This window comes from Ischnura elegans, chromosome 9 (genome assembly GCF_921293095.1).
Source record: "Ischnura elegans chromosome 9, ioIscEleg1.1, whole genome shotgun sequence".
NCBI classification, from domain to species: domain Eukaryota; kingdom Metazoa; phylum Arthropoda; class Insecta; order Odonata; family Coenagrionidae; genus Ischnura; species Ischnura elegans.
In genome coordinates this window covers 92,193,180-92,216,948 of record NC_060254.1, presented here as the reverse complement: position 1 = coordinate 92,216,948, position 23,769 = coordinate 92,193,180, and the positions used below count along the sequence as shown (strand labels likewise).

General features: G+C 36.4%; 1 protein-coding gene across 2 annotated transcripts in view; it reads right to left on the bottom strand.

Annotated features, from left to right (window-relative positions):
- Positions 1-23,769, bottom strand: part of LOC124165111 (cilia- and flagella-associated protein 298) — a 197,896-nt gene that overhangs the window by 52,950 nt on the left and 121,177 nt on the right. The gene's annotated exons all lie outside the window — the stretch shown is intronic.

The window sequence follows — 23,769 nt, the reverse complement described above, 5'->3', positions numbered from 1 at the left end:
AATCGCACGACGGCAAAATTTCAAGGGCCATTGAAGCCAACACAACAAGGCCAGTTGGCCAAATAGAAACTCTCACATAGTGACTAAAGTGAATTCAATATGAACGATGCCCCAGGTAGACAATCTACTTTGGCATTTGTCATTCACACTGATATGAATTTAACAAATAACCGCTGACGCATTCTAAATATATTGTAATGGGACGCTAGATAGCGTAACGAAATACCAGGAAGATTCCTGATTACGTAATGGTCAACATCAGTTATTGATCCTCAAATGTTTTACAATTCCTCGACCCTTGAGTATTTATCGTCAAAATGATTTTTTTTCAATCAACGATGCACACAAAAGCCAATGATTTGTTTGGATTCCACGATGCTACAAGGTGAATGAAAAAGACTTCAAGCATGCCAAGATCTCGTAAAAGTAGAAAAGTATACGCATTACTAAGACAAAAAAAATCCTCACTCTTTAAAACCCTTTTATTATCGATTGTTTGGAATGCTGCTCAAGTGAAACCACTGGTAGGTATTTACATTCCCAAAGCATGAGAAATTCATGCCCCGTTGGTAGTCCAGGGGTTAATATGACTTTACTCTTTCAAAACAAAATTAAGAAAAGGGCGGGTTGTCTTGGAGAAATGAGCGAATTTTAGCCATCACATTATCTATGATAAGATGTAAAACCATCACTTATATAATCATTTAAAACCGCCGTCAAATCTTGAATTCGCCCATGTCGCAAAGCCAGCCGATAAACATAAATCCGAAAGTGTATCAAAAATGAGAATACAGTTTAATGATGTACCTGGATGATAATAATGAATCTGAATTTTAAAAATGGCTATTCTTCTATGAAAGAATATATTCATCAGACAAAAACCTAAGAATACTAGTGTCAACGGCAGCCATGCAGACTGTCCCATTACTTATATGTAATTTTTGACCTCCTATTTTAGTATCGTACAGGGCCTATGGTATAAGGAAGGCCCTAAGGCTTGGGTATAATCGGAATGGATGTAATAAGATAGATTCTGCCTTTTTTAAGCGTAGATAGTTACGATATCTCTTTTCTTACGCATATCTCGTTGAATGAGCCAACGCCAAACTTGAAAAAAAAATATCAAGTTCTATTTATCAAATACCTCAACACTGAAACCGACAAAGCCAAAAAACCGCGAGGTAACCAAAGTACCTACTAATTCTTACATCCATAACAAAATAGCTAACTCCAGGCCTCAGGGAACGAATCAGAATGCTTGGAAATTTTCAAATCCAACTGTACTCATTAGATGCAGACGACACTATTCATACAGCAAATAAGGCCAAATCCAAACGCAGAGTCTTAAAAATCTCACGTACCTACTGCCGACACGGAACAGTGGAGTCCTTGTAAGCCGAGAGGTGTTCAAACCTTTGCACAAGAGATATTCGGGCAAGTAAACAATCAGAAATCCGATTTCACAAATTTAAAAATTTATATGTTTCATCAGCAACCTTTGTCTCTCAGATTTGGTCCATGACCTCCAATAGACTCATCAAGCTAAGAGCAATCGTACCTTTTACTATTTCACGATTTAATCTCCGACCGTAATACCGTTCCCAGACGGGACTCAATGAGAGAACACCATCATAAAGCTTCACAGTATCCAATAATTTCCCTTTAAGCACGGAACGACTCCCCCTGTTCACTTGAGGAGATAACCAAATATTCCCCTTTTTGAATGAAGTTTCATTGCGATGATGTGAAAAAATGAAGCAGGTATAGAAATCCCCACTCTCAGCTTACTTCACACGAATAATTCCAGAAGTTACCCAGACGAAAGTTTTGATTTCTTTTCTTAACTGGTCATAAGACGGCAATCCAAATTTATTCGTTTTAATCTACAGGCAATAATTGTGAAAGCAGCATATGCTCTTTTACGAAGCTAACTACTAAGCATTCTTCAGATAGGGCCACAAGGTTGAACCTTAGCGTGAGACTAGAGAATAAGATTCTATCTACGATTTCCGAAAAGGGATCGCCCTATTTCAGGAGTCTAAATATTTCACGATCTACGAGTAAGGAGGATGGGTGAGGTCTGTTTGAATTTATATCTCCTGTAGATAATCGAGTAAGGAATAGAGGGAAAGTGAAAACATATGAGGTGGTAGGCAATCCCGTCTCATAGGCAGTTTTAATACTAAATGCCACACCATATATGTTTATTGATTAAGAGTCCACATTCCAAATAAATCGAACATGCAAAGTGAAATCTAAAGGCCTCCATTTCAAAAAAAAATCAAAAATGGGTGTCAGCAATTGTAAGCCAAAAACCCGCGAGGTAACCAAAGTAGGTACCTACTAATTCTTAAATCCACAACAATATAGCTAACTCTAGACCTCAGGGAACGAATCAGAATACTTGGAAATTTTCAAATCCAACTGTACTCATTAGATGCAGACGGCACTATTCATACAGCAAATAAGGCCAAATCCATACGCAGAGTCTTAAAAATCTCACGTACCTACTGTCAACACGGAGTGCATACTGAGTTAAAAATTGATAATTGTGTGTTACTTCTTAAAGAGCATCGTCAAGAAGTGGAAATGTGTCTCATTCGTTCAATTAATTAATTCGTCGTCCGCACCAAGAAATGCAAATACCATCGTCGTCAATGAGGAAAATACGGTAAAATATGTCAAATGGTGGTGCCTAAAAATACCGTCATCAAAAGAATATGTGCTGACCGCATCATCTGATTGTATGCCAAACCGAGCTAAAGCTCCAATATAAATTGATTTTCATGTATAATTAACATCGATACATATTCGCATATTATAAGTATTCACTGGAATGAATAAAAACTTCCTTTAGGGAGACATTGCGAACAATTGCGTATCCCCTACCAAGTATTTTCTTAAGTGGATAGGACCGAAGACAGGAAAGCCAAATCTTTATTGAAATTGCTAGGAAAAATACCCCTGAAACGGAATCGAAAAGCATGAATGATTAATTACATATTAACCGGAAACAAACCACGAAAAGTGTGTCTTTTTTGATTTTATGCCAGTAAAACTATCAAACTATACATTGTGAAAAAAACTGATAAGATTGGAATGCCACAAAACTGCCGCCTTCCGCTAGGCAGGTAAGAAGCTAAATGTTAATCTCTCCCCCAAGCCGTTATTACGGGATACTAATAGTATTTGCGTTAAAAATATAATGTCTTAAAAGCACTAGGAATTAGATGCCGCAACTTTTTGGAATTTAGATGCATACATTATTGGGTTAATACAAAATTAATGTAAGTACTCCAAAAAAATGCGCCATGAATTTATACTCACATGAAGCATTAGAGACCTTTTCCAGGCATAAAATGCATGGAATATGATAGCTTACATGTTAGACTCTAAACGCATACTACTTGTATAGAACGATTGTAGTAGGGATTCATTGTTAAATAGAATAATTACAGAAACACTAGAAGTTTCACTAAGTAACAATGTGGAAATGGCATCTACTGCAACCGACATAGTGTCAAAAAGTACAACCAATTCAAATAAAGCCAAGCTTTTAAAACACAGTCGTTATAGAAACAAATAGTCTTCAGTCTTAGTTTGACAAAGAATAGTTAAATGAAAACACAACTAGGATGTATACGAAGACACAAACACAGCAATTCTTAAAGCAGTAAAAACGATTGTGCCTTCAAATATTTAAATGCGTGTTAAAATTATCTAATAAGTGCGTTTTACATGCTATACAGAAGCATTGCGGTTAATAAACATAAACAACATTTTCATTTGTACCGCAATACGAAAAACAGGCACTAATTTGTAAAAATACTACAGCAGACGCTACTTTGTAAGTCTAAACCCTTCACAAATAGAGTCGGCAAAGATATAAACCTCTCGAAACAGCAACGAAGGCAGCTAATAGAACGATTTCTCGGAGGTAATCATTTGGGAGTCTGAGACACAGATTAGATGGGGGCAGAGTGTGAAGAGGCGAGAAAGATGGCATCATATTACGGTAATCGGCTCCGCTTCAGAATGAAAAAGGAAAACAACAAAACGACCAAAAAAATAAAGGAAAGCCTAAGCTGCAGCAAGGAGAGGTGTAGGGGTGAAGGGCTTTGAGGAGGGGAAAGAAGGGAGAAAAGGGTCGGAGAGCAACGTCAAAGGCGTCAGCGAGAGGGTCCTCTTAAGTGCCATTATAGGAGCTCAGAGTATGGGAAGGCGTGGAGAGATCCCGTGGACGGGGAGGAAAAGGTACGATCCCGGGTGGTGGAAGGGCGTGAAAGGGAGAGGTTTATAAATAAAAAAGCACACGGGGATGGGGAAAATGCGAGAAGTAAGAGTGCAGTAAGAGGAAGAGGACGCCGGAGCTGGGGTTGTTTGATTTCATCCACACGAGGTAAAAGAAATGCACAATAAAAAAAACAGCCTGGATATATTCCAAGTCGTTCACCCGATAACTCTTCTGAATGAACAGTCCTTTTTTCATGTTAAGTGAAGATAACCCATGATGTTTTTCTCTACTGCACTATTTCTAACGTAAAATGGAAAAGGCATTTAAAAAATAAAATTTTTGAGGAACTACCAGGCTGGGTCCACTGACTAAATTCATTTTTAAACGCAAAGCTGTTTCAATTCGTCGTAAAGATAATTTTGAATATCAACGTAAGGAAACAATACATTAACTTACAATGAGTAAAACTGAATTTTGCTAAACACAACGATAAACTGAACGCAAATATGACATTGTTCATATAGTTACCGATAAGTAAATTTTACGGATTAGTGAGCATACAGATACAACAACAACATTTACATGAGGACATCTATAAATGTTTCTTTCATGGCACCATAAAGTACGCGATGCGAGACGAATAATGAGCAACTGTTAAGCAAATTTCATTAATCTCTCCTATTTGCTTTAAGAGCAAACATACAGCCTAATAATGAAGAATTGTTTTACGTTAATTGTTTTGCTGTTGAAATATTTTCACATGGAAATATGGGTAAATAAATTCCTATTGACTTCGAGTATAGCTTACTATGCAAAAGTAAATAATGAAAACCAAATATAGAAGTACACCCTGATCATACGATTAAAATATTAGTACCATATTTGCTTTGGTTGCTCTAAATTTTTCTTTGCAACATCGTATCGAAATTATGAATAGAACAAGACCAAAGACTCGCTATAGCCGAGTAATTCTATGCGAGTTGAAAAAGAAAATTAGTAATATCTAGGCCTATGGCTAATATAATATATTTAATCATGCAATAAATCATAGGACAAATGAATTTGGGGAAAAACATTTTCTGAGGGTAAAAGCAATAAATTACTAGCTCTTTCTGTTTTTAATAAATTGGAGAGAGCGTTTTCAGATATGATATCGCACAAAATTTTCCAAGCCCAATCCAAAAGAATCCAAGCCCTCACTACGACGACTTGCAAATAAAAAAGGGTAGAAAAATTTTTAAACTACCATGCATTACCTGCCATCTAATTTTGTTCACAGTCCAATTTTTCATCAAAACGAAGTGCTGAAATTGAATTTTATCAAAACAGGGAGTGTACCAATAGTTAATACCCATTCAACTTAATTTTTATATGCTGTCTCGGGTTAGTTTTCAAGCTGGATGGAAATTAATTAGTAACTTGAATCTTAAAAGCATACGTATTCTCTGTTGTAAGATTCACAAACTAGCAAGTATTTTACTCGATTGTAAGCAGTGGGTGATATAGGTCCACTTACATCACTATGAGCTGTCTCAAGCGGTCTACGAAGTGTGTGATAGACATGTGGAAGACGTGTCTGTTTCCCTTGCACAGAAATATCTCACAATTCATATTTAGCATTTAACTCACACATTCCATCCACCGCTTTACTAATCTGCTTCATGCCATCAATTCTTATGTAACCCAATCTCCGGCGCCATAACTGTCCATCCATGATTCTCATAAATTCCTCGACATTAGATAATGCTTTTAACTACAACTTATACATATTTGACTCTCTTCCTCCCACTGCAACAACAGTTTGATTTTTAGTCACGGGTGTTCTCTTCTCAAACTTGCTTTGTAAATAAGTCCATATTTCATTTGCAGTTTCTTTACTTCGCACTTGTAGAAACTGAGAAATTCCCAAGCTCTGGATAATGTACCTTTTACAATTTTTCAAACTTCTTCAATTCTGTTGTAGCATAATCTTTACTTGCCCGAGTTTCAGCACTACCTCATCTCTGTATTTCATTTGGTTCCATCCGTTGCTCATATGGCACTCTCAAATGCTCCAGCAGTTCATTTTCATCTAAGTAAATCTCTATCTGAAACTTCCACTCATCATATTTCTTTCCATCAAAGAGCTGAATTTTTTATTCAAATTTGTTCTTACGAGAAAATGCCACACATCCAAACACACTCAACTTACTTACATTCTTTAGTACAATTTTCCTTGCTTTCCCATCAACATAACAGTTCAACACATCACCAATTTATTTTGAGATAAAATAGATACTTGCTTTTGCAAGCAGATCCTCTTCTAAGATATGACAGTATAGATGTGTGAATGGTGCAGTGTATGTTAATGAGACTGATAAGATTTTTTTCCAGGAGAAAGGAATTCAGTTTGAGTCAAGTATCCCACACACTCCTCAACAAAATGGAGTTGCAGAGAGGATGAATAGAACCATTTTAGATAAAGCCAGGTGTTAGGGTCTAGTTTAAGAAAAACATTTTGGCTGGAATCTGCAATTGATGCTGCTTATTTAATTAAAACGAGGCCAACTAAATCATTGGATAGACGTAGGGTGCCAGGCGAGTTATGGTATGGTTTCCGTCCAGATGCAAGTAAGTATTTGAATGTGTGGCATTTGCATGCAAGAACAAATCTGAATAAAGAAGAAAATTTTATGAGAGAGAAAACAAATGTATTTTGCTTGGTTTTTGGCCTAATGGCTATAGATTGTGGAGCCTATCCGATAGAAAAGTAATATCTGCATGTAGTGTATGTAAATCTTTTAAGATGAGAATGAATGTTCTTTTAAGGTCGAAGTAACTAATTATTTTTCCATCCGGTATGAAAATCAACCGACGACAACATTATCCCACTGAATAAATTTCAAAATAGAGGATATGAAACCTTAAAATAGAATACGGAAGTTACTCATTGCCATTCTTTTTGTATACATTAGAGAAAAATAGTGGAAGAAGATATCATGAGCGTTGGAAAATTTGCATCGTAAGAAAAATCACGAACGAAAGAAAGTTATCACAGACGATCGTAATTCATATTGATGGTGTGCCGATGACAACTTCACTGCAGGAGGTGGAAGGGCAAAGCCCATTGATTATTTGAAATCCGCGTCATCTGAAAAAACGATCGGCAGTTTCCACTCCGATAGAACCGCACGATTGGCAGTTTCCTCGACTACGGACGAGCAGGCTTCCAGACTGTTCCAAACATGCCCAGAGCATTCTAGAATTGAATGCTTAGAAAAGCTATTTTATCCACTGCTTCCATGCACGATGGATAGTTTTGAATTTAAAGGTAAACGTTTTCCACATTTTTAATAATACGTAACAACGTGATAATAAATTGAATCATGCAACATTGTTCAAAAAGATCATTTGGCTCATGCGAGACTTGCACTCGCATGGATGACTGCGTGTACAGTCACTTTTTTCATTCAGCGCTCGTCAAAAAATTGATTTAAAATATATAAAACCTGAAAATTTTCTACTGCCACGCAAATGTTCAAATATATTATGTACAAGTTGAATAATGAGTATTTTGGATAAAATAAAACAAAGTTGTTTTCCTAAGGAATAAAAAATTTGCCATTTAGTTTATATAATAGCCAAAAGCTAAAAAATGTACATAACAGAGCAATACGGAAATGGTTATAGAAAGATAACTTCAACATATTTAGGCGTTACATGGTGGAAGTTCGATATATTTAAATAAAATCTGGAAGCACTTTTCCACAATATTATGATTCGTACGACGCCTTTCGGCTCACAGAGCCATCCTCTCGTACAAGACGCATTAAAATATTGTGGAAAAGTGCTACCAGCTTTTTTTTAAGTAGTTCTAGAAAGAGATTGCCAAAAAATGTTCACCTCAGTCATCCGGTAGGAAGTCTTAATCAGCCACCCACTAGCCAGGTGAATGCGGTTTTTTTACGTACCTAGAGAAAAGATAAAAATATTACTACTTGCAAATGGCACCAGAATAACATCATACTACCACGTACACTAAGGATAAATTCAATAATGCTTAACTCTAATAATAGCTGTATAAGCCATCAAACTTAAATGGTAAATGGCTATATTTAGTGTAACCGCGTAATAGATTACATAATGACAGAAAAACGTTTGTATGGTCCAGAGGTTTTTTCTTTATACCGACCAAGGTTTCGACAAACTGTTGCATTACCAAGGTAGAACTTCACATGACCGGAGCTTATAATATAAACCATTTTTGGAGGTGGTTAAGATTGGGGGAAGGGTTAATGGAGTATTGGACAACTTACTCCTTTTCAGAGGCTTTGTTGTTCACCCTGCTCAGTTCCTTTGCGTTACCGGATCTTCTAAAGTGCCTTTACAAAGTTAAACAAGATATCACAACTAACAAAATGGTAGTACCTATAACTTAATTTTTTCCAGGCAGAATACGGTAGTGAATTTTTTTCTGCAGCTTCCGATCGGCATTTGTTCTCCATCCCCATTGAGATTCATTTCATCGCCTCCTGGGCTATTTGATGGGCATCATAAAGCATATAATGAGTCATTCATCGATTATTTCGTGTATAAAAGGCCTTACCCGGTTGATAGCTTAAAATAGCTCACTTCATAAAATACTCCCCATACTGATCATTGCTACAATGAGAACCGACCCAGAACATCATGCAATTCCCAATCAGGGAAACTTCAAGATAGCCTCTAACCTTTCACATGGAGGGTTGCCAATAACCATGGATGACTTGGTAACATTTCGTTTCCGCAATACATTTATAAATTAGAGATTCATTTTATTTCCCTTTATCTGAGAGGAATACTCCAAAAAATAGCCCATTACCAAACTATATTTGTACGGTCAAATCGCTGATACCCGTTCCACGGGTGAAATGACTAACGATTGATGATTACGGATCACTCGCTTGTTTTTCGGAATATCACTAGAACATGTGCAATTTAAATTATTAAATAACATATACAGTAGTGAGATTTAAATCTTTCGCAGCAGTTAAAACTTGTTAATTTTTCTGCGGCCTCAATCGACATAATCTCGCCATTTCTACAGAGGGTTCTCTTAATGAATTCTACATCGTCTCCATAGCTATTTGATGGGCAAGATAGGACTTGAGGATGATGAATGAGTCGATATTTACATTTTCTAGGAGATTAAGAACCTCAACCCTCATCTTTTACGCCTTTACCCTATAAATACGACTTTATCTCTGGTAGTTAAACGCGTCCTTATCGTTAAAGCAGCAAAATCGTAAGCATTGGAATATCAACAATTGCTTATGTCAAACATTGACTAAAAGAGGTACTCATTCTTTTGGAAAGCTCTAAAAGCCACTAGCTGGTCATCGGTGATCCTGTAAGTAGTCCATGTCAGAGGTATAACCTAAATAAGATATTTCACTGAATAAAACGGACTGAAAGAAATGCAACAGTTCATTTTCCATGCTATTCATTGATATTTTCCCAGTTTCAAAACTCTCTCAACATTTCATTGGGCATCCTATGGTATAAATAATAATGACAAAAGAGTATTAAATAAAATACAATCTTAGAATGTACACTTGATATTATTATTTCACTGAGTTATTATTCCACGTCTCTTCCAGGTTTCGACGCATTAGCGTGATTTTTTTAAAAATCCCCTTGAAAATGACGGCAATACGCTGAACCTAGTCGGGTAAAACAACGCTAGGAATAACAAAAGTTTGTAATCCATTTACCTAAGACATAAGACAGCGTAGAAACCATTAGCGCTTGCACAATTTGTCAGAAAAAAATACATCCCTTAAGTTCCCTCCGCGTGATAATTCACATTCCACACTTGAAGGGGAGAGTAAAAATAATTTTCAGGAGTGGAATACGTAATCAAAAAGCTATCATTTTATCATTGTAAAGGCTCTCCTTATGGGAGAGAATTGAATAATAATATATGGAATACATTTACGCCAATCAGGTTAGTCCTCGAGGAAAACAATTGGTGATTTAAAGAACATTAGGTTTCTTGTGATTATGATATACAACTACATGAAGAAGTATGACAATTAATTCCACTAGGAAATGAAACTTTTATCAAACTTTCCAACTAAAAAAATTATTTGGCGTTTGCATAGGTTGGTCCACAACTAAACTGGTAAACTTTCCCCCATGTTTTTTATGCTAGTTGTTTACCATAATTCCTAGAAAAAAGCAATAATAAACCTAGGGTAGAAATTATATTTCTTGCAAGTCTCATAGTTAAATAAAACTTAACAGAGCTTGGGAGGCTATGATACATTTCCAAAAAGCAATCTGGCTATATGGTACAGAGATGCAAGGCAAGAGATCCTGCCTCCTGCCTCATTTCTTCTTGACATGAGGCAAGTGTCAATTAATATTAGAAATAAAAGCACATAGGTGATTGATTTCACAAAAATTTAACAGTGTGAACGCACACTTCCATGTTATCAATAAGCAGTTCATACGTGCTGCATTAAAGGTTCAATGGAAGTTTGCATAAAGCCATCGATGAATCAAGCTACATTTTTATTTCGAAGAAGATTACAGCCGAAGGCGCAGATAAATTACCGTGCCCCCCAAAATCAGTTGTTAATTGCAATTCCGTAAGATTGTAGTTCTCATAAATGGAAAATCGTTTCAAATCCATCCGATTTTTGAGACCGATGCTCTTTGTAGTTTATGTATAATAGCAAAAGAGACGTGATAAATCTGAAATTTATTGAGAATTCAATAGCATTAGCACAAAGTAAAAAATATATATTGAGAAATAATGCTGAAATAGCATGAATATGCAAATCAATGAAGCTCTAAGTAAGAAGAAACATTACATTTGGCGATGTCCCAGGGCTATTTTTTCACTATAAGAGTTGTTCTATAAAAAAATAGCGATATTATTTTCAATAACACGCGTGCTTATTGAAGGTGATTAAACAATCAACGCTTAAGTCAAATGTTTACGTAATGTCTTAGATCCGTGTATTAGCGTCAATAAGATATAACTAAAATATCATCTAAACAAATCAGACTTCCAGAGGTTCTCAATAAGCACACGTATGCTGGTGAAACCAATACTTATTAATAAATATAATTTAATATCATTAAATCGATAATTAATATTTAAAAATATTATAATTCATGGAAGTGGCACCACGACCTTCAGATACTAAAGGCAACATATGCTAAAGTATTATGCATGAATTATCTAAGCAAGCAAGGAATATCTTTTCACTTCTGATTCACTACATAGCCACCATTTTTCTTCCACAGTCCTTACCCATTAGTTACTAACATCACCATGTGCAAGACGTCGGTATCATTTATAAAATTTTCCTATCATTTCGCAACATTAATTAGACATTAGATGTCTTACCATCACAACCAGAACTGAAACAGTTTTCTATCTCCTTAACATAGAACAAATAATTAACATACAAATGAAGCAGATGTTAGGCCATTATTTATTTATCCATGGCTGTAAAGAAGCATGATCCTTCTTACGTTAAATTTTGATGCTGAAAATCAGCCTTTAAGGAAAACCTCAGTTAAGAAAACTTCACTTCCAGTTCGCAGCAAATAACTGCGGTTACAAAAGGGTCTAATGATTATATTTTTGCGGTCCTCGAACTTTTCTTTTTCTTGGTGAGAGGCGTCCGAAACAGCTCTTGGACACGCCAAGTCAACGTGCCCAAGAGACCCTCACCCTCTCTGACATCTAACGGCGAAACTCTCAAACTCGAAGAGCCAGTAAAGCGGTGAGCTTAAAAATTCACGCCAAGGATTTGACCCCGTGTCCGAGGTCAAACACCTGAAGGCTGCAAAAAGTATATAAGCCGGGGAAAACGTACCGTTAGCTCATATCAGCTATGTTCTAAATGAGCGCATTAGTAATAACTACATCACATTAATTACGATGAAACGGAACCGCTTAAATGTTACATAGATTTATTATTGACCATTTTTACTCTCCATTCCTTCCATACGAAATAGGATTATCCCCACCCATTTCACCCTTTCTTTCAATCTTATAAAATGCGTGGGTAACTTAGTTTACTCGAAGCCAAATCGTCGTTTCTAAAATACCAAATGTCCACAGAGTCCACTGACTTTCGTTGAGACCAAAATACTGATAACTTTGGAGCATTAAAGCCCAAACCAAAATCCTTAGCATAAACAACATCAAGGTATAAAAAAACAGAAGCATGTCACACGGCTGAATAATTTGGAGGTAAAAAATAGGTATCATAACGTGTATTCCAATAAGCCAAAAAGAAACGTCATCTCTTTTTTATAAACATACAGGTGAGATAAAATAATTCGACCGATCAGGTAGCAAACGCTGAAGTTATCGAAAGGTAGTGAAGTACTACGAACGATGCGATTCTCTTGTTCCTAAGAAGTGCCATTATATCTACATACATAGAGACATACGGCATTCAACTGGACCCGTTCTATGAGAAATGAGCTTTACGGGGACGTCTTACGTCGAAAAAAGTTTCAAGTTCTTGGTACACCGAATAAGAAAATCAGATCAGATGTGGTAATTTCTTCTTGGATTTCCAATAAATTTAGGATCGAATAATAGATTTCCTCATACTTTCGAATTTGCAAATACCAAAATTTTAGACACAGAAAATAACTTAACAAAAATATTATTTTAAGAAAATATGGTTTATTTTTCCATAACCAATAAAAAAGTTGAGATTTGAGAAATTTTCATTTCAATTGTTTCAAGGCTTGAACTCCAGTATACGATTCGTACTTACTGATAGTGTAAAAAATGAGGTGAATATTGGCATGGATCTACTCCATATACCCCCAAAATTTTAAGTTTATATCTCATGTTTGCAAAACACAATGTGCCATGAAAAAAAGACGAAATACTGAATGGCCGAGCGGGAGCGATTCGTCCTCTTTAGTTCTTGGTATTGGTAGGGCAGCATATCAATAAGAGCGAAGGCCGACTGGAATTTCACAAGGTCGATGGCATGTTCTGCGCGACAGATTCTTTACGGCCCTATCAGACTATGGTATCACGATCAGTCCAACACGCACGCCACCAAGAGGTCGATTGAGCAATGCGAGAGAAAGAGCATTTCCATGCAGGAAAAACCAGGGGACACTAGCAGTAAATCCGGACCATAATTTGAATTCATACTTCTGAATAAATTAAATCCATTCGAAATAAACAAAAACCTCCCGCATTAGTAAAACTTTGAATCACTATAACATTATTAAGCACAAAATAGCGAATAGGCATTTGTCTACTTAATTATAAACACAGGATCGATTTAAGTCATCCAAAATTATCAATACACCAGAGCATCACCCGGTTCACAGAATTAACTTTTTCTTTAACCATTTCCATACAACCATTCACTAACACTACTCAGATTGAATGTACGGACAGTTGTGCTTGATAGGCAATTCGTAAATAATTGGTGCTTAAAGAGCTTAAAAATGTGCGATCCATCTGCTCCTCCATCTCAGACTTTATTAATTTTGCCTAGTGATCATTTATAATTCCTAATCTTAGTTAGATATAAGGAGTATACTTACTTCATAGAATGACAACAAAATTATGTGAAAAATTAGTTTTTTAGAAAAACATGGTTAACTCGGGTTAAAAATCAAACCATTATAGAATTATTGAAGACCATCGTCAAAATCCCCGCCAAATTAACAGAAATCCTGTCAAAAACTCCGATGATGTATGGGCACCAAAAGAATAAGAACAAGCCGCTAAATTTCAAATCAGCTTGTTGTTTTAGAACCACGGACTGTTACACGGAGCACTTCATCAATGAATTATCGAAAATTTCAATCACATGAGAGAGAGAACGAGAGAGTGAAAACAATGTTCTTCACTTATGGAATAACTATGATATTTTTTTTATTAGCACTCAGATTCGACGATATTAGAGTCTTACTTTAATCTTAATTTGAATTCATATTTTTTCCCCATGCGACATTAGCATTTACGCAAGCATAACGGGAATTGGCACCCTTCGGGACAGAAACGAATACCAGTGGTAAAGCTTATCAACTAAAATCTGGTGCAGGCGGTAGGTGATTAAGACCAAATGGACAGATGGTGAGAAAGGAGCAGCACCGAAGAATATGAGGGTAATAAGAAGCTCGATACGCAATGAAAGGCTCGGTGCATGGACCATGTCATAAGATAGAGTAATTATGAAGTTCTCTACGACTGTCGTCGTTTTCCTGCACTCAGCTTCCATATCTCTCTGTCATTACGATTCTCTTCTCTCATTCCTCCTATTTCCAGTGCTCTCCGCATTCGCTGTCTCCCATGCACTCAGGGTCTTCATATTATCAGTTTTCTGGAGGTCTGCAATTCCAATACTTACTTGGATCATCTGGTGTCATTCATTCCATTAACATTAATATGGCCGAACCAGAGTAGTAACTTCCTATCTACCTCGACGACTACATCTTTTTTTTTCAATTCCTTCATCTTCATTATTCATTTCTAGCATTTCAAAGTCTACACTTTCTGCAACTCTTTCTCATGTAATCTCTCTCAGTCGTCAATAACCTATCTCTGTTTTTTTACTCAATGTTACTAAGACCTCAGCTTCATATGTCATTAAACTGACTACCATTGTTTTAATGTTCTCACATTCGTTTTTCTATCAATATGTTAATCTAATGGAGATAAAAACTGAAGTAAATTTCCCGGAGAGAACCAAGACATGAGGATTTCGAGCAGATTAAGTAGGAAGAAGAACCTTATGACATTTAATCGAAAGGTTCACTGCGGAATTTAATATCTCCACCCGGATTCAAACTGCGGTGGGACCCACCGGTGGGGGAAAAATACTTAATGGAAATACAATCGTCAATTTTTTCTTAATATTCCCTCCATCAATATCCCATGATCGTAATCACCTCTATTTTCATCAAGATTTTATGGGAAAAATAAAGGTAAACTTTAAGTTTATATAAAAATAAATCCCTCAAAAAGGCAACGCATAGTTCAAGGACTACGCTAGAGGCCTTCCTATTGAACCCTCCCCCAGTGCTTTTGCATCGTGAGTGATAGACTTAAGGATAAAGTCAGATGGGAGCAACCTGAGAGCGGTAGCACCATTTTATTTTTAAATTCGATTGTAAAGTTCCATTCTGAAAGGACGTCAGGAGGTGGGGGTATCGTAACACACGAAACGTATGTTTTTCACCAAAAATTGTGCGCCGACGTGTTTTCTCTGATGGGCCAATAGGCGGATGGTCGGACATTTTGCGTGTGGCACCACCCATTCTGGCGAGAGTGTGACCCACCGGTGTCACACATAATTACCATTCATACCACATAGGTTACCATGCACAGTATACACACGCCAAGTTATATCACAAACTTCTCATTGCATCACTTGACGACAGCACTGAAATGAAGAAAAATAAATTTGCCGCCGCGCTCGGAGGAAGTCAGGTGTGACCCACGCCGTGCGGTCACGCCGCCAAGGGAAAAAGCAGCATACTATGAACGAATATTTTTCAGGTTTCCCAGGGAGTGGTTTTGGGTAATTGGGTCCAACGTTTCCACGGCTGAGTCTGCTACCATCTTCAGGGGTAGAATGTGGAGCCAAATATTTTACGGTATTTTGTTTATTATTAATTGTATTATTTATTAGTTTTTACTTAGTCTTGCGATTTGAAATCTATGAATGAATGAATGTATAACGGGTAATTAGATGACTTTAACGGCACTAAAAATTGAGATAGCAGGAAACAAATTCAGGCCACCCACAGACAAACCAAAAGTACTGAAATTCGTGAATCTTCCGGGTTTTCGCCGTGTTACTTGTAATAGGTTGACGACAGTTTCGCCGGGATTCCACCAGGCGTCTTCTGCTCGCAATATTTACTACTAAACCTATATAAAACAACGCGGAGAAAACCCGGAAGATTGAGAGATTCGCGAATCAAGAACGCCACGGAAAACTACACAGGTAAGAAAAGCATGACGAGAAAACATACGTTGAAGAGAGGCAAGGCTCCAAGAAACGCCAAGCTCTAAGAACTAAGGGTGACGATGAAGTCCTTAATGGATCGTAAGGCTTCTGTTGAAGCAGACATTACTCGACTCGTTACTCCGTTATTTCTACGAATTCCTGAGAGAGGGAAAAGATGAATTTTCTGGGCACAAACCATACTTATGCACACGGACTGGCACGTCATGTTCTCGACTAAGGTGAAGCCTTCCGAGTGTGTCTTAAAGAACACGGAAGAGGGAAAGGTAGTAACCAGTTTAATACTCCGCTCTTTCATATTCCTCTTTTTCACTGCTACGTAGAAGGTAAGAAAAACAAAAATAAACCACCTTCATTTCCAAGTGTCTTGAGAATGACGATATAGCCGTCGAAACTATTCGACAGCACCATAAACGTTTGCGGAACTGTACTGTGTTTTTTGTTCTACCATGAACGCCTTCATTCTTCATTCAAGAAGTTATTGAAAAATTTCAAAAAGTACACCATGTGCAAGGTCTATTACGAAAATAACAGAAATCATGACATTTTGAAAATTATTTATTTATTCGTCTACATTGACGTTGCCGCTTTCAAAAAGGACCCCATTATATATTATGCACTAGTGCCAGTGCTTCTTCCAATCCTCGAAACACTTCTCCAATTCGATCTTTGGTTTATCCTTAAGTTTCAGCGATTTCTTTTAAGTCACTTATGCTTGTAAAACGACGGCCCTTATTTTTTGTAATAGAAAAAATTCACACGGAGACATGTCTGGCGAATATAGAGGCTAGAGTATCTTTACATTACTGTTTCTGGCCAAACATTTACGAAGAACTAATGAAAAGAGGGCCATAAATCGCTGAGCTCATAAAATCACGTCTAACCTTAACGTCTGCCGCAGACAAAGTAAATTATGAATACAGCCTTTGAAATGTCATATGAAATAACATTTTGGGGTCATTCCATTTTAAAAAAACCAATATAATTAAAGTTTGTTCCTCGATATTTTTAATTATCCTGATTTTTTATCATTGGTTGCCTACACGTAAACAATCACAAAACACAATTTGAAAACATTTACAAGCCACACTTTTTTTGGGCGGCTGGGTAAATTTTGATGAAAAACGTGGTTTGCGTTAAGTTTAATTTCGAAGCTATTTTAAAAGATGTCATAATAATTTAAAAACCAGTTTAAAAATCAGCATGAAATAAACTTTAGGAAAACATTTTTTTTAGTTTCTACAGTTAAAATCTTTCCGTAAAAACTCGGGAAAAATTTGTCAATACTAACTTTTTTAAATAATAATTTTTTATGAAGGTAATGAGACTCACTAATAAAATGTTATTTCTGAGTTGAATACTTGAAGAGCTACTTGCAGTACATGATTTAGTAGTGAAAATGCACTCCTTTTTTTCTAGAACTTGTCAAAAAATGCCGAAAGCCTTTTAGCGTCGATTTTCGCAGGTCAACATCTAAAAAGGGACTGAATGAAAACAATGAAAATTTTACAGTATGTTCTTTATACACATAGAAATTTCTCATAAAAATTATGACTGAGACTCTACTACATTTAGTGCACGGATTAGTGAAAATCCGTAAAAACGCAACCATTCTACACGCTTCTGCAGCGCAAACTAGGGCTCGTGCAGCGCAAGTTAGCACTAAAAGGCTTCATTAAATTATTTCATAAACAATAAGTTTTATCTATAACATTAAAATAACATTTAAAATTTTATGTCAAATTACTACTGAACTCTTCAAACTATAAACCCGCGAACAAATTCCCGTTATTTTCTGAACACAACTCATACGAAAGAAATATGGAGAAATCATCATTACAAAAGTGGAACAGAAATTTTATATGGTATATTGCATATTATATGCTGACTGCGATAAGATAGGTAACATAAAGGTAGACTGGCCTTACATTCACCCTTGGAATTTGGGCGGTGAGTAAAAATAATATAATTGAAACAATTCCTTACCGGCATCTGTAAAAAAAAAAGACAAATTATAAATGTCAAAACAGAACTGTAACATCCATCGCCATTGGGTGACGAAAACTTACTCCGCAAAACAATTGCGCTACCTCGATTGAGGTCAAGGTGACTGAATGCTTTGCAGCAGCGGAGGGATAGAAGCAAGCCAAGACGCCGGCTCCATAGATCCATGATTCACAAATCCTTTGAACCAAATAACGAGGCAGCGCAGAGGAGCGAGGTTGGTGGACTGGGAGGTTGCAAGGGGCGCCACGGAGGGGATGGCGGTGGAGAGTGGAAGTAACGAGCTGAAAGAAGGTGCGGGTGACGTAACGAGCCTGCATCCGAGGCTCGCCACACACACACACACACCCAAGAGATACCCGCAAGGACACGATAATGATTCACGCTTCTTTGACCGTAAAATGCCAAGGGACGTAGGCCGCAGGAAGGGAGCAAGGATTATCACACAGCTAGAACATCTGCTGCATGACATTTTGAGAGAGACATATTGCAATGGAATACACCGAAATGGAGCCAACCGCTATCAGGCATGCAGGATAATAAAACTATTATTTAATCACCAAACCTATGAAATTTTACAACATGGAAACATTCTTTTTTTGGAGGGGGGCTGTGAGCGGAAGAGCATTTCTAATAATATCATCGCGTCGGCTAAAATACAAAGTTTTCAATAACATACTTTCATTAAGTCTTTTCACGGGAAAGGGTATGCACCACATATATTTATTTACTTTACACAGATTCAAGAGCTTCCTGAAGAATATTATGTACGCTAGTAACCGTTGGAATATAATAAATTTAAGGATGGATTTTTTTTTCAAGTATATATCACAATAACTATTCAAAACCTGAACTTTTCGAGAATTTATTTTGTTGATCATGTTATTTCATAAAAAATTTTAATCCTATTTAATACAACCCAATACTTTATATCATTATATTATCACACACATATATCATTAATTTTTTTATTTTGCCATAAGGGTTTTAAGCTGGTCAATAGCATAAAAAAATGACTTTATCTTGGTCTTGGGGTCTCAATATTTTCTTAGAATATGCTTAAGTCGACATACTTTGTTCACGATTGTTTCCACCAATTAATCGGAGGTAGTGCATTCATTATCGCATTAAGGTATTTAAGTATAAAAGCACACGATCTATGTCACGTTTTTTCTTGACCGGCCTCACACCCGATAGAGATAATTATATTTTTATGCAAATTCTACCCATCTTTCTACCTATTCATTAGGTTATATAGCTGTATATATTCTTTTTTGCTTCGCAGAAGACATCGTTGTTAGCTTTTCGTCTGAAGACTTTCACAGCTTCTTCTAAAACTTCGATCCTTGGAAATTGAAAAGTTGTACGACGTCGGATTATCACATTCTTTAACACTGTTATGCTAATGCAACACAGCTGGATAAGTTTTTGGGGTACGATGTAAATGAAAAAATAACAGCTTACTTCCTTCAAAATAATTAATTTTTGTGTAAAATTAGTTTTAAGATTATAAAGCTCTATGTATAAAAATCACATAATGAGGTTGAAAAATGTAAACACTCAACTAATATCCCAGAAACTATTAGAAATATCACTCCCCTACCTTACATACCGTTATTATAAGAAGGCACCATTCCCATCCCCACTTTCTCCTAAGTATTGTGTCATTCATCGATTAATTGACTGGGGATTTTAAATAAAAATCATGAGAGGAATCAACTTCGCAATAGACTTCCATGAAATGTACTCGCATCAAAGGCATGTTCAAAGACAGTCTCCCAGAGGATATCCCCTAACAGCCATACTTACAACTCTTCATGGTTAATTTCGTGGACCGTTGCCTATTTCATCGGTCAATCCAAAGGCTCCTACCTATACTCATACCTGAACCAATTCTGCTCCCAAGTTCACGGAATTTAAGCCTACGTTTTCATTTAAGTAATCCTCTAACTAATGCCCTTTTTAACGCTTTTTAAAATATTCCAGGAAAAATCATCTAACTTCTTATAGAATTCAAAGCTATCAGATTTTTAAGTTTTTACGCACTTCCGATGCAAGGATAACAGGGGCGATGTTGGTGGCTTGACCATTTCAGCATGACACATGAAAATTTCTGCATGAATTATATGTGAATCATATATGAAAATTCCGGTCACAATAAAAGATTTCATTGGAATTCCCACCTTTAGCGGGCGTTCTGATTGTGAGGGATTGTAGGTATCTAACTGGCCAGGAAAATAACATTAAAAAATTTATTTCCTCCGTATATGCAACATAGAAACGGAAATTCACCACAATTTTTCGTGTATTTCTTGTCTGTAGCCACTCTTTTGTCACGTTATAATGAAGATTCAGGTCAAGCACTCGTTATATAATGATGCGCTGGCCGGAGTGGTAAATTCAAATAAGGTAAGTGACCGATTTAATAATAACATACGGACTTAAACCGCGTCCCTGAGTTTAAAAAGCCGCAATTAATTTCATAAGTCACCGTTCTCACGAGATATTTCGTCAGGTGACCCGCAACGGATGAGATGAATCAGTCCAGCGGCCGCAGGGATTACCGCGGCGCCTCTGCATAGGCACGCATCGTCACGAGAAATATAAATAAGCACGCCGCGGGCGAAAACTTTCCCGTTTTGAAGCGCGTCGCTTTGAATCTCCACCTCGTAATTCACGACGATAGATTGAAATGAAAGCCGTAATACATAAAACAAATTGCCAGCCATGACTCAAGAAGTAACAGCGGAATAACGTAAATGAAAAGTTTAACTGTTTTTTTTAGGAAGGAATGGCATTTTAAATCCTTTCAGTCTTTCAAAAGAACGAAGTAACGAAATTAATATTTCATCAAATTTCTCACCGGGCAACTGCCTTCCACGAATGGTAAACAGTTCACCTATTTGATATCTACATTTTCCTTCACAAAAACTAAAAAAATACACAGTTGTTGTCTCTCTTAGTATTGAGACCACTTGAGAGTAATGAGAGCAATGAGAGTACATTGATCAATGAATTTCCTTACAATATACCCGTGACATAACTCCATATTTTGTGATATAATAAACCTTTATCAGATATTTAACTTATGCATGCATTTAATGACGATAAGGAAGGGACCTGACATCACTATTCTAAAGATTAAAATTTGCTCCACAGAAACTAAGAATTTAGCACGCTTTCTCCTCACCATCAATGTTATATATTTGTTAGTATTCAATGTTTCTGCTACCACTAAAAACAATTTTCATCTGGTGGACTTTGAGTTAGCTGTCAAATGAAATAGTCACGGGAAGTTATAGCTTATGGCTGTAAAATCCTTCCGCCTTCCTTTAAAAGGCTTGCAAGGAACGGAAGGAAGGTAAGACGAGCACTGCCGTCAAGAAGAAAATCGAAGGACAGAGGCAAGCACGAAGCGAGGAGACCGAATGCAACACTAAATATAAATGCTCGTTGGGACGACACCGACCGACTTCGTGGGAGATTCGTCGACGTAGTTGGAGCTCAGAAGCTTAAGCATGAAAATAAAATGTCACCATAGCTCTAGAGAAGAAAAAATGTGAAAAATATCAGATAGGTACGTGTAATTTTCCTACATTATGTAACCTTTATGTATCCGTCTGTGTGAGTACCAGGGATACTGCGGAAAAACTCGAAAAGCGTACTCATGGTGACTAAGTAAAGCATCTCATGTGTTTTTTTTTAGTTTATATTATGTGAGTTGCGAAAAATTGACACGCAATAAATTTCACTCAAATAAAATTTTGAATAATTTCTATACTTATTAAGTTGATAACATTTGTATTTAATTTTATACATGTAACAAAATACTAAAATTATATATATATATAAACAGTGTACAATGGCAATTTGAAACTAGTCGTCACATTTCAGGCGTGGGTATTTTAGGAGATATTTCTTGAATAACAGTAATGGTCACTTAATCATGATCACTTTGGATATTCAAGAATTCTTGATAGAAATGGAATAGTTACCGGAGCGGGCCCAAAATACTTTTCCCGGAATATATTTCACCCGGGTCGTGAAATTATAATACTTTTTTAATTTCAGCGTTCTGCCATTGTTGATAAGATGGGCTGAATGGAGTGAGCAGAGAAAACAAAAGAAAGACAACGTGTGGAGTAGTAATGAGGTGGTAGGCTGCGACGCTGAGGAGTAGAAAGCCCTCTTAATAAAAGACAAACTCATAAACAAGGGCAACCTTCTTTAAAAAATAAACCTGCCGACGTCGGTACCAGCAGGAGAGGTAAGATTTTTATCGATTGTCCCAATCCGTCCATTCCTTCAAACGGAAGCGTAGAAATTTAAAAATGGGTACGATAGAATAACAGCGAAATTATAACAAAGCAATGACAAGGAGAAAACATACATTAAATGACAATTGTAGAGGCTAGGATAGCAGAGAGGATAGAAACTAACAAAAATAATAAATCCAAGAGTAACAGAAGTTAATACGTCGAGGAAAAATGGTTTTACTGTCTAAAAAAATATGGCACGACAATAAATCTAGTTTGAGTTCTGCCAAGGATATGTAACAACGTACGATAATAATCAGTATAGATTGTGCTAAATAGGCTTCGCTCCTACAATTATGCCACAATTAAATTAAGTGAAAAGATTTATTACGTAAAATAAAAGGGGAGACATAGAGATGAGAAAATTCTAATGGCCAAAACACTAAAAGTCATGAAAGACGATGGACGAATGAAGAACTAAAAAAAAACTTGAAAACGCAACGTATTGTAAGCCTACTTTCTCAGAAGAACACAGTAATACGTTCACTAAGGAGACTTTCTTATTGCATAATTCAAAGGGGAATCATGAAAGCAAAGAATAAAGTATATACACCAAAGTGAACCAATATACGTTTGTATAAACTAAAACAAGGCTGTAGAGAAGAAAATAATGAATTACTACAGCCCTGGAAGATACATTAAAACATCATACAAGCCAAGAGAGAAATCTGGGTGTGCAAAGGATAATTAAATTATATGTAAAAATAAGGCATATTTAACTGATCATCATTAAATTATGCTGTATATAAGGAATTGACAAGAAATGAAACCATCAACAGCTTAAAGAATAAATAATTCCGTCCAGGAAACAACAATAGGTATCTTTGAGATATAAACTTCTGGTTTATTACATTTTTTCGTATTCATTGACCGTTTCAAGAAATACAGAGCCAGCAAGAATAGCAACGGGCGCAATGAATGTGAGGAATATAAAAGGAGGGAACTGCATGAGAGATAATTCGGATTCAAACCAATGCGCAAATAGGGCCATAAAGAATAAAGGGTAATTATGCGCAAAGAAAAAGCAAATGGATGTTAATTTCTGAAAGAAGGTGCTCCGTTGCCATCAAGAAGGAGTAAGAAATAAACAAATTAAAGATTAAATAGGAAGAAATATGACCTTGAGGTACTTCAATAAAAATAAAACTAAGAATACAAAAATTACGACTACGCAATAGGATTTTTATCATACATGAGGCCTTTAACTGCGGGTGAAAGT